A 12238-nucleotide genomic window follows, 5' to 3' on the forward strand; every position below is an offset into this window, starting at 1 on the left:
TTTTTTTATTACTAATTCAATTCCTTTACTGGTTATGTCTGTGTCCAATTGTGCTATTTCTTCCTGTTTCAGTTTTGGTAGTTTATATGTGTTAGGAATTTTCCCATTTTTCCAGATTGACCAATTTATTGGCATATAATTGCTCATAATCTCTTATTATTGTTTGTATTCCTGCAGTGTTTGGTTGTGGTCTCTCCTCTTTCATTCTTGTTTTCATTTATTTGAGTCTTTTCCTTTTTTCTTTTTGATCAATCTGGCAAGGGGTTTATCAATTTTGTTAATCTTTTCAAAGAACCACCTCCTGGTTTTCTTGATCTATTCTTTTTTTTTTTTAATTTCAATATTATTGATTTCTGCTCTAATCTTTATTATTTCCCATCTTCTACTGCTTTGGGACTTTCCTTGCAGTTTTTTTCCAGCTCTTTAAGGTGTAAGGTTAGGTTGTGTTTCTGAGAGCTTGCTTTCTGCTTTAGGAGGCCTGGATTGCTATATACTTCCCTCTTATGACTGCCTTTGCTACATCCCAGAGGTTTTGAGCTGTCATGTTATCATTTTCATTGGCTTCCATATACTTTTTAATTTTCTCTTTAATTTCTTGGTAAACCCATTCATTCCTTAGTAGGATGTTATTTAATCTCCAAGTATTCATGGTCTTTCCAAGTTTTTTCTTGTGGTTTATTTCGAGATTCATAGCATTGTTGTTTGAAAATATGCACGGTATGATCTTGATCTTTTTGTACTTGTTGAGGGCTGATTTGTGTCCCAGCATATGATATATTCTGGAGAATGTTCCATGTGCACTCAAGAAGAATGTGTATTCTGATGCTTTAGGATGAAATGTTCTGAATGTATCTGTTAAGTCCATTCGGTTCAGTGTGTCATTCAAAGCCATTGTTTCCTTGTTGGTTTTCTGCTTACATGATCTGTCCATTGCTGTAAGTGGAGTGTGTTGAAGTCCCCTACTATTATGGTACTATTAACAATGAGTTTCTTTGTGTTTGCGATTAATTGATTTATATATTTGGGCATTCTATGTTGGGGGCATAAGTATTTATAATTGTTGGATCTTCTTGGTGGATAGATCCCTTGATTATGATATAATGCCCTTCTTCATCTCTTGTGACAGTCTTTATTTTATCTCTCTTTTTCTCAGCTTCCTCTTTTTCCATAACTTTATCTTCTAGTTCACCTAGTCTCTCCTCTGCCTCTTCAATCTGAGCCGTCGTGGTTCCCATTTTGTTTTGCATTTCATTTAAAGCGTTTTTCAGCTCCTCGTGACTGTTCCTTAGTCCCTTGATCTCTGTAGCAAGAGATTCTCTGCTGTCCTCTATACTGTTTTCAAGCCCAGCGATTAATTTTATGACTATTATTCTAAATTCACTTTCTGTTATATTATTTAAATCCTTTTTGATCAGTTCATTAGCTGTTGTTATTTCCTGGAGATTCTTCTGAGGGGAATTCTTCTGTTTGGTCATTTTGGATAGTCCCTGGAGTGGTGCGGACCTGCAGGGCACTTCGCCTGTGCTGTGGTGTATAACTGGAGTTGGTGGGCTGGGCCGCAGTGAGCCCTGATGTATGCCCCCAACCCACTGCTGGGGCCACAGTCAGACTGGTGTGTGCCTTCTCTTCCCCTCTCCTAGGGGCGGGATTCACTGTGGGGTGGTGTGGCCCATCTGGGCTACTTGCACACTGCCAGGCTTGTGTTGCTGGGGATCTGGCATATTAGCTGGGGTGGGTAGGCAAGGTGCACGGGGGCAGGAGGGGCAGGCTTAGCTCGCTTCTCCTTAGGTGATCCACTTCAGGAGGGTCCTGTGGCAGCGGGAGGGAGTCAGATCTGCTGCCGGAGGTTTGGCTCCACAGAAGCACAGAGTTGGGTGTTTGCACGGAGCGAGCAAGTTCCCTGGCAGGAACTGGTTCCCTTTGGAATTTTGGCTGGGGGATGGGCGAGGGAGATGGCGCTGGCGAGCACCTTTGTTCCCCACCAAACTGAGCTCTGTTGTCCGGGGGCTCAGCACCTCTCCCTCCCTTTGTCCTCCAGCCTTCCCGCTTTCCGAGCAGAGCTGTTAACTTATGACCTCCCAGACGCTAAGTCACGCTTGCTGTCAGAACACACTCTGTCCGGCCCCTCCGCTTTTGCTAGCCAGACTCGGGGGCTCTGCTTGGCCAGCAGGCTGCCCCTCCACCCCAGGTCCCTCCCGCCAGTCCGTGGAGCGCGCACCGCCTCGCCGCCCTTCCTACCCTCTTCCGTGGGCCTCTCGTCTGCGCTTGGCTCCGGAGACTCTGTTCTGCTAATCCTCTGGCGGTTTTCTGGGTTATTTAGGCAGGTGTAGGTGGAATCTAAATGATCAGCAGGACGCACGGTGAGCCCAGCGTCCTCCTATGCCGCCATCTTCCCTTTTCCTCGACAGTCTTTATTTTAAAATATAGTTTGTCTGATGTAAGCATGGCTACTCTGGTTTTCCTTTGGTGACCATTAGCATGATAGATGCTTCTTCATCCCCTTACTTTCAATCTGAAGGTGTCTTTAGGTCTAAAGTGGGTCTCTTGTAAACAGCACATCAATGACCTTGTTTTCTTAGCCCTTCTATTACCCTATGTCTTTTGACTGCAGTGTTTGGTCCATCGAAGTTTAGAGTACTGAAATATATGAATTTATTGCCATTGTGCTGTCTGTAGAGTTGGTAGTTTCTGGTGATGTTCTCTGGTACTTTCTAGGCTTTATTGCTTTTGGTCTTTTTTGTTTTGTTTTGTCTTTTCTCCACTCAGAGATTCTCCCTTAAAATTTCTTAAGAGGGCTGGTTTACTGGTCACAAACTCCTTGAGTTTTTGTTTGTCTGGGAAACTCTTTATCTCTCCATCTATTTTCAATGGCAGCCTTGCTGGATACAGAACTCTTAGCTGCATATTTTCCCAATTCAGCACATTGAATATATCCCTGCCACTCCTTTCTGTCCTGCCAAGTTTCTGTGGATGGGTCTGCTGAGAACCTGATCTGTCTTCCCTTATAGGTTAAGAATTTTTTTTTCCCTACCTACTTTCATAATTCTTTCCTTGTCTGTGTATTTTGTGAATTTGACTATGATATTGCCTTGTTGATGGTCAGTTTTGGTTGAATCTAATGGGAGTTCTATGTGCTTCTTGGATTTTGATGTTTTTGTGTTTCCCAAGTTTAGGAATGTTTTCCACTATAATTTACTTCCATAATCCTTCTATCCCTTTTCTCTCTCTCTTCATCTTCTGGGACTCCTATGATTCAGATGTTATTCCTTTATAATAAGTCACTGGGTTGTCTAATTCTTATATCATTCTCTTTTGCCCTTGCTTCCCTCTTTATTTCTGCTTCATTATTCCCCATAATTCCATCTTCTATATCACTGATTTGCTTCTCTGCTTTATCCATCCTTGCCTCTGTGGCATCTATTAATGATTGCATCTCAGTTATAGCATTTTCTTATTTTGTCCTCACTAGATTTTACTTCTTTTGTCTCTGAAGAAAGAGATTTTATGTTTTGTTTTTTTTTAACCCCAGCTAGTATTCTTGTTATCATGATTCTAAATTCTAGTTCAACCATCTTGTTATATCTGTGTTGATTAAGCCCCTGGCTGTCATTTCTTCATGTTCTTTGTTTTGGGGTGAATTCCTTCAATTTGTCATTTTGGAGGAAGAAAAAAAATAATATAATTAAATTTAAAATTAAAAAAAATTTAAAACACAAAAAATCAAATAAAGGAAGCTAGATCCTAGGTTTGTTTTGGTCTGTTTGTTGAAAGAAGCTTGATAGAATAGGGGAAAAAAGAAAGAAAAGAAAAAAAAGTAAGAAAAAGTTTTTTTAAGTTTTTTAAGTGTATAATAATATAGAATAAAATGAAATGAAGAGAGTGAAATAGAATTAAAAATTTACCCAAAAATAAAAAACATGGTAAATAGGTTTTTAATTTTAAAAAAGGAAAATAAAAATAAATTGTTCTCTCTCTGTGTCCAAGAAAAAGAAAAGAAAGGAGAAAAAAATGAATAGGTGGGCCAGCAAACAGAATGAAACCCGAATGAAATTGCATCCAGTTTCCCCTAGAACTCAAACTATGAAGCACTTTACAGTCCATACACTAAGCAGGTGGAGAGACTTGTGGTGGTCCTCTAGAATGTGTGCTTGGAGGAGTACAGCTGGTCGGGGCTTGGTGTAATGGCTCCATTCTCCACCAGGTGGCGCTGCTTAGCTAACAGGGATCTATCAGTGTGGGGGGTGTGTGCATGCGTGTGTATGCACATGCGGAGGAGACCTAAAGATGGCTTCAGCCACCTTCCTAGTTTCTGGCACAGGAACTCTCTACTCTCACTGACCCACAATCAAGCACCCTTCTTTTGTCTCAGGTTTCCGTCCACTCTTCACTTCTACACTGTCCGGTTCCAAGCTGTCAGCCTGCCAGGTGGCACCTCCCTCCCAAATTTCATCTCAGATGGGGCTTTGTTTCCAAACCCCTCATGCCAGAGAACCCTGCAGCTTGGACCTGAGGAGAATCTTCCTGAGCAATGGCCAGGTACCGACTTGCCCCAGAAAACATTTGTGTGATCACACAGCTGAAGAGGTTCAGGTATTATGGCAAATCACAACACACAGCCAGCATCAGGTTTCACTACATTCTTGCGTCTTTGTTCCAATACCAGCAAATATGGCTGTTCTCCAGGGTCCACAGAGACCTTTGCCTGTGGCAAGGCCATATGACCTCTACCAAACACCCTCCATGCAGAGGAATTGCTTCTCCCTGTGTGGCCCATCGACCCATTGTACCTCACTGCTTGCTTCTGGGATTTGCCCTTCTTCTCCACCAGAGCACTGCCAGGTATCAAGCTCCAGAATTTCCAACTGTGCACTCCCCAGTTTATAGAATCCTAATGGTATTTTTCCTTTCTCCCTATCAATGATTTTGGAGAACAGATTTCTTGTTCAGTCCCTTGTGAGTGTTTCCACTCTTTCTCTCCAGCTACTTTCAGGGGAGTGTTTTTCCTGCTCTCCAGATGCACTGCACTCTCCCTTCTTTGTCCTTTCTCTGCAAAAACAGTTCCTTACCCTCCATGGCTTCTCTCCCCCAGTTCACCTCTCCAAACCATGGACCTGCCAAGTTCTGTGGCTCCAGTTATGCAGATTATTGTATTAATCCTCAGATCAGTTTTCTAGGTATGCAAAATGATTTGGTGCTGATCTGGCTGCATTTCAGGGACAAAAGAAGCTGAGAACTTCCATGTTCTTCCATCATCTTCACCATCTCACAGAAAAAGGAAGTTCTAACTTCCTTTAATGATAATTTTAGGTGACACATTTCAAAATAATCAATTTTCACCAAAAATTATTTGCTTTATACACTAGTTGAATTCATTCAAACATTGGGAAACAAATATATATATTTTTTTAATTTTCAATATTGAGTGTTATAAGTTACAGATTGCCCAAATTATAAACCTTTTATAATAGTCCTACACCAAAAGCCAGATGATTCCATTAACATAGATGACTCGATACAGAGTTGTCTTGTTTCAATAGGCTAACAAATATTTTGATAAATTTTAAGCCTTTTTTAATCTATGTTTAAATTTAGAAGGTAAGGAAAGGCAGTGTAATTTTTGAAGTTTCTGCACTCAACAAGGCAGTGCTCCCTTAAAGCTACTATAATGGTACTAGTTAAATTTGTAAAATTACAATACTGATTCCTACAGACATTCCCTAAATTCTAAGCCTTCCTCTTCCCTACACCTCTGTTTACTGGGAAAGATTATCACTTTGCAAATCTTTCCTTCACAAAACCCAGCTTCAGAGATAGCACACAAGAACCTAAGAATTGAGCTTAATTTAAGGTGCTCATAGTATATAATTAGTTCTTGAAAATTAAAAGAATTTGCTGAATGTATCTACTTAAAAATATACGTAAATATGTTGCAAACACTACTTGAAGGAACAAATGGTCAGAAATTGTAGGGTAGACTTAGTCTAAATATCTGGCACAGAATTTTGCCTTCAAGCAGCTAAAGTACCCTCTATTTTGTAAAAATGAAGGTTTTAATGCACTTTAAAAATGGATTCAGTTGACTCTCTGAAAAGCTAGTAGCTATTAAAAACCAAGATTTTAATTATTTAATGGTAAATGAACCATACTTTTATTGACTTTATTGCTCTGTGAGGGCAAATAAAGTTAAAATTTAAGACAAAATGTTTTTCACGATTTATGAATCCACAAAGCTACTTAATAGGTACAGATATTTGGCAGTGGATTGACTAACCACCTGGAATCATGAGGTCCTATATCTGAGGACAGAACCTCACAGTACTCTTAAAACATCAGGGGCAAGTAATTATACTTCCAAATGTCATATTCTTTGGGAGTTTTTAGTTACAGAAATTATGGTTTAACTCAGAGACAATATTTCTTACAAGCTGCTTGATTCCTCCTTACTGTCTACCAACCCTACAGATCTGTAATACAGAAAAGCATCATATTAACCATCCAGAAACTCACCCTCCTCCATTCACATACTGCATGCAATGGAGACAACCCATGACCCAGGGCAACATACAAACAGCTAAGCCTTTTAGTTTTAAGTCAGGCTTACTGTCCCACTCTGGCCTCTGGCCTCCAGTCCATTGTCCATATTCCCTTCATCTGCCTTGGCTTTTTGGAATACTCCTCAATCTCTGTTGCTGGATCTTCTGTGGGCTATTTCTCATGTAGACCTTAGCCTGGGACTCATAATTATGCAGACTAAAATAACATGGCTATTGGCCCTGATGTGATCCAAGTCATCTTTAGCCTGTGTTTCCATTGCTCCTTCTGGTTATCTGCCTAGGGAAAATCTCTGTTATAAATTGGCATTCCAGGCTCAGGGCCTTAGGGCAAGTATCTTTATAAATGATTCCTAAGTGTGTTCTATATTTAGACTTCTGACACCTGAAATCTCAGCACTGGTTTTCCAAATCCAATGGGTCTCACTATGTGAGTCTCTGATGATGGTAGTATGAGGAGGGCTGGGCTTGTTTGGGATCTATTTGGCCAAATAAATTTTTCAGGGAGTAGTCAGGATTTGATTGCGTTGAGGTCCCCCTTCTCCTGAAAATGTTTGCAAGAAAGAAGGAGTGACAGTAGAGCATTCTGGAACAGAGGCAGATAGCTTCTGGAAGAATGTTATTAAGGAAAACAGACTAAGTTACATATTCATAGGGTTAGAGTATAAAAAGAGAGTGTACCTCCATCCATGTGCTCTTCTATTTTTATTAGGAATATATTTTTCTCTTTTCTCTTTCTTAAACTTAGAGATACTCTAAGGATAAAGCCATTGTTTGAACTTTTTAGAGATTCTCTTTTCTATTCATGATGTTGTATTAGTAACATTAGTAAAGTGTTTGCATTATGGACTATAAGTTCCAAGGGTGCTTACTCATGCATTTTTGGGAGGTGGAAGTGGGGTGTAGCTAGTAAGAGGACCATAGATGTGAGAGGAAATATAGAAACAGGACTCAGAGTCTTGGTAATAGCTTCTAATGGTCAGGAAGCTAACTCTTTAGTGGACATGAAGGTGGAGAATCTTGATATGGTTACAAAAGTATCATTCAGTTACAAATGTTAGGACAAATTATGAAAGACTTTGAAGTACGCAAAAGATCACTGAATGTCCTCATAATGAAATACTGGGTGTGGTCTAGCAAATCCTTTGGAGGTATCTGATGCTATAATGGTCTTCATTTTTTATTGTCTTTGACTAGGCTATTTTATAATTCTTTGTATTATATAAAATTGATGGTAATGCAAATGATTCTTGTCTGAAAAATGCAATTATATTTTGTCTAGTAGGGATGGAATAAATATCAACCCTATAGCAAAAATGGTTCCAAACATTACCTTAGTGCCCATAGGATGTTGAGTTTTGCATCTGTTAGCAAATCCATTTCATCATTCTAGATTGCCTATAGAGGTCTGTTTGTGAGGTTCTCCTTTGAATGAGTTGTAACATTTTAATGGTTCCCTCATTAATTAATAAGTTTAATAAAATCTTGGCATGTGTTCATTTTATATTTGTATAAGTGGCAAGATTTTTTATATTTTGAAGACTATATTTTTTTTAAGTTTTTTATGTTTATTTATTTTTGAGAGAGAGAGAAGCAGAGTGCAAGTGGAGGAGGGACAGAAAGAGAGAGAGGGAGACAGAATCCAAAGCAGGCTCCAGGCTCTGAGCTGTCAGCACAGAGCCCAGCATGGGGCCCAAACTCTCAAACCAAGAGATCATGACCTGAGCTAAAGTCAGCCACTTAACCAACTGAGCTACCCAGGCACTCCTGAAGACAATAGTTTAACAAAAATATGACTATAGAATTACAGTACTGTAGGGAGAGGTGGAGCAGTTAAAGAAGAGATTTGTGAGTTCTGTTGGATTTTTATTACATAAAAAATTACATTAATTATGTAATTTTATTACCCAAAAATTTTATTACATAAAATTAAAGAATTGAGCATATTTTCATTTCAAAAGTCCAGATAGGCAGCAATCTGTTATGGCAGTATTTTGCTATCCCCCTAATCAATCTCTACCACTATTTCTTACTATCTTGTGAAGGATGTTCAGTTGAGAGATATTAGAAATTCTGTTCCAACTAAAGCTGGGAAGAGAGTGGCCAGCTATTTTTCCACTATACTTTATCAGTATAACCAATATTTCTTTGCTCATGCTGATTCCCAAGCAAAAAGAACTTGATACCAACTAGATTCTTGTAGAAACCATTTATCTGGTGATAGCCGAGAAAGATAAAAATCAGTAGAGGAAGACTGAGTAGAAAGATGAGTTATAGTCCATATAATGGCAATTGCCCTAGTATAGTGAAAGGGTTGGAAAATATCACTTTGCTACATAGAAGGTAACATTGTTTAGGGTCTCACTGAATGTAGTTGAATTATCATCACACTGCTTGCCCTCAATGGAAATATCTTATTTTGTCTAAGGTGGACATCAGATTTAATCACAAAGGATGCTGAAGAGTATTAGACAGTAATGATTCAGCAAATTTTATTCAACCTTCTTATTAATTATTTTTTTAATAATGAGCACAATATAATTAAAAAAGGAAACAACAAAGGGATTAGAATAGTAAACAACCTAAATCAATACAATTCCTAATATATTTTTCTATCAATGACATTTTAGTGCACTACTGTGCACTTTGTTTAATTGAATCAGTAGAGAAATATGGATCACAAATAGTTATAGCCCATAGTATTGCTTGTTTCAAACTTTTGAATAGGAGGCAATTCATTAAGCACTTTGTTTTGTAGAACTTCTTTTTCAATGAAAAGCACGGATTTAATTTGTTCTAAGTTACATTTTTCTAAAATTAAAAGGCATAAGTCACATTTCTATATTTCACAACCAATTCACCAAACACATCCAACTGGGAAAGATGGAAGAAAGAATGGCACATTTCAAAATAACTGGAATTAACAGAAATCTATTAAAAGTCATTATGAAATAAATAAAATTTTCAAATTAGCTAGCTGCTCTTTATGATCATACCAATTTCAAGTGCTTTTAAAGTACTCTTTTATTGATTTATATATCACCAAGAAGTGGCTAATAAAAGTACTAGACTAGTCTGAAAATTTTAGCACCAAGAAATACAAACCTATGCATCTCATAAGATGTAAGCTTTTTAAAAGCTTGACACTTTTATTTTCCTCCTAGCTCTGAGAATGTCTGATCAAGACAGAAAATGGAGGGGACGGAAGAATGTAGAACACTAGGGGAAATGAATGCCAGGCACTTAAGGTACCCCTGCAAGAATTATGCTTGCAGTGGTAAGTCAAAATTTTGAATAGCACTTTTTAAACTAAAATGTGCTTCCACTTTTATTATCTTGTTTTGTGCCTCACAAGTAGGTAAAGCAGGGATATTTTCTTCCCATTATAGAGATAAAAAAAACAACTTTGGAGAGATTCAATGACATATGCTTCTAGTGGGGAATTCAGAATTTGAACTGCACCCATCTGAGTCCAGGTTTTTTTCTACTACACCTGCTGCTCCACCACCTCCCCCATCCCCTATACCCCTTTCAGAACAAATTGCCATTTGGTAAATGGCAAAAAACTTGGTAGCAACTTGAACTGCACTTGGCACTCTAATAAATGACCCAGGCACTTAATTGGGATACTTGCCAAGGAACAGAGTTAGTGCAGTGCATTTCCAATGGCTCTAAACAGCAGATGAATTGCACATCAATTTATTTAAGTAGCAAGACTGCGAGCCTATTCATGGCCATTACCAGGTGCAGATTGATGCCTGCTAGCAAGGATTTCCCACTGTGAAGCCCTTTAGTCACTCCATGTGGCTTCCCTACTCCATTATGTCTGTTAAATGAATCAATCTTACCTTAATATAATTCGTAAATATTTAATGCCAAGTTACAATGCCGCCTTTCAAAATCAGTTGGTAAAATAAAAGCAAAGATTGTTCAGCAGGATGCACCCCACCTCCACAGCCTCCACTCTTCCACATGATTACTTACTGGGGTGAGCTGTTTGCCCTGGGGGTGGGCCAATTAAAAGGATTTATTTGCTTGTGTAACAATCTAAGCAGCAGCAAAAGGAATTGTGGTTACAAAAAAAAAAAAAAAAAAAGCAATTTAAGGCTTACTTTTCTGGTTGAATCCATATTTGTTGTAATGCAGAGCTTGACCCAGAAAATCACTTCCAACACTTTCTCAGTGTGCACTCCTTTGTGAGAATTATACTGGGCCCTGGGAGGAGAAAGAGAGACCTCCCTTTCTGAAAGAATTTTCAGCCCTGCTTTTAGGCGATGTTAGATATTCAAATGATTAAATTGCTGGACTTCTAGACAACAAATATACTCAAGCCAAATAATTGAAATCAGCTCAGTTGTTCCAAAGAGTTGATTTGTGATTCCACACGGGGATATGGAGCTCTATGTTATCTTTCCTTCTTTCTGCTTTAGATCTGGCATTATTGAAATATACTTTTCAAAGTCTTTGCCTCTGTGTGTTCATTTGCTCCTGTGATGGATAGAGCAGTGTTCTAGTTCACAAACCTTTCCAATCCTTTCTTTCTAAATGTTCTCATTTCACTATTTCTTCTTTATATGTTAATGTATTAATGTTCGTGTAGAAGAAGGACACCTAGTTATAAAATATGGGTTTTTTTTCCAGCTATGTGGTTTGCCAAGGATCCTACATATGTGGTTGAAATTTGTAATTTCTCAATTTTTTTGCTATTTTTCCTATTAACTAAGGCATTCAGAAGTAATCAAGCACCTTTAGTTAAGGAAAATATGAAAACAGTTCTATCTTCTAAGAAAAATGTTAATGAAGTAAAATTCTCCAACGATTATAATTCACACCCTTTAACATAGGTAGTAAATTGGATACCTTTATAATCTACACATATTGAGACTTAATGATGTTAAGTTTTGGGGATATGACAAGGAGAAAAAGGATGTTATAAAGTATTTAGCAAAGAGAAACAGTAAATCTGGCTTTTAGTTTGGGTTCTATTGCCAACTATCTACCTGACTGTAAGCAATCCTTAAACACCTATAAACAATGGGTTAAACGAGGCCCTTGTTAGTTCAAGTGTGGTCAGCCGAGATCCTATTAAACATGCCAAAGAACCTTGGGCCTCACTCAGATGCACTGTATTAGAATTATTTGGGAAGACCTTTATCTCTCCTTCTATTCTAAATAACAGACTTGCTGGGTAAAGGATTCTCGGCTGCATATTTTTTTCTGTTCATCACATTGAAGATCTCCTGTCATTCCTTTCTGGCCTGCCAAGTTTCAGAAGAGAGATTAGTCACGAGTCTTATAGGTCTCCCTTTATATGTTAGGGCATGTTTATCCCTCGCTGCTTTCAGAATTTTCTCTTTATCCTTGTATTTTGCCACTTTTACTATGATATGTTGTGCAGAAGATGGATTCAATTTACATCTGAAGGGAGTTCTCTGTGCCTCTTGGATTTCAATGCCTTTTTCCTTCCCCAGATCCAGGAAGTTCTCAGCTATTATTTCTTCAAGTACACCTTCAGCACCTTTCCCTCTCTCTTCCTCCTCTGGAATACCAATTATGTGTAGATTATTTCTCTTTAGTGCCTCACTTAGTCCTCTAATTTTCCCCTCATACTCCTGGATTTTTTATCTCTCTTTTTCTCAGCTTCTTCTTTTTCCATAATTTTATCTTCTAGTTCACCTATTCTCTCC

This window comes from Panthera onca, chromosome D1, assembly GCF_046562875.1.
Source record: "Panthera onca isolate mPanOnc1 chromosome D1, mPanOnc1 haplotype 2, whole genome shotgun sequence".
Classification (NCBI taxonomy): Eukaryota; Metazoa; Chordata; class Mammalia; order Carnivora; family Felidae; genus Panthera; species Panthera onca.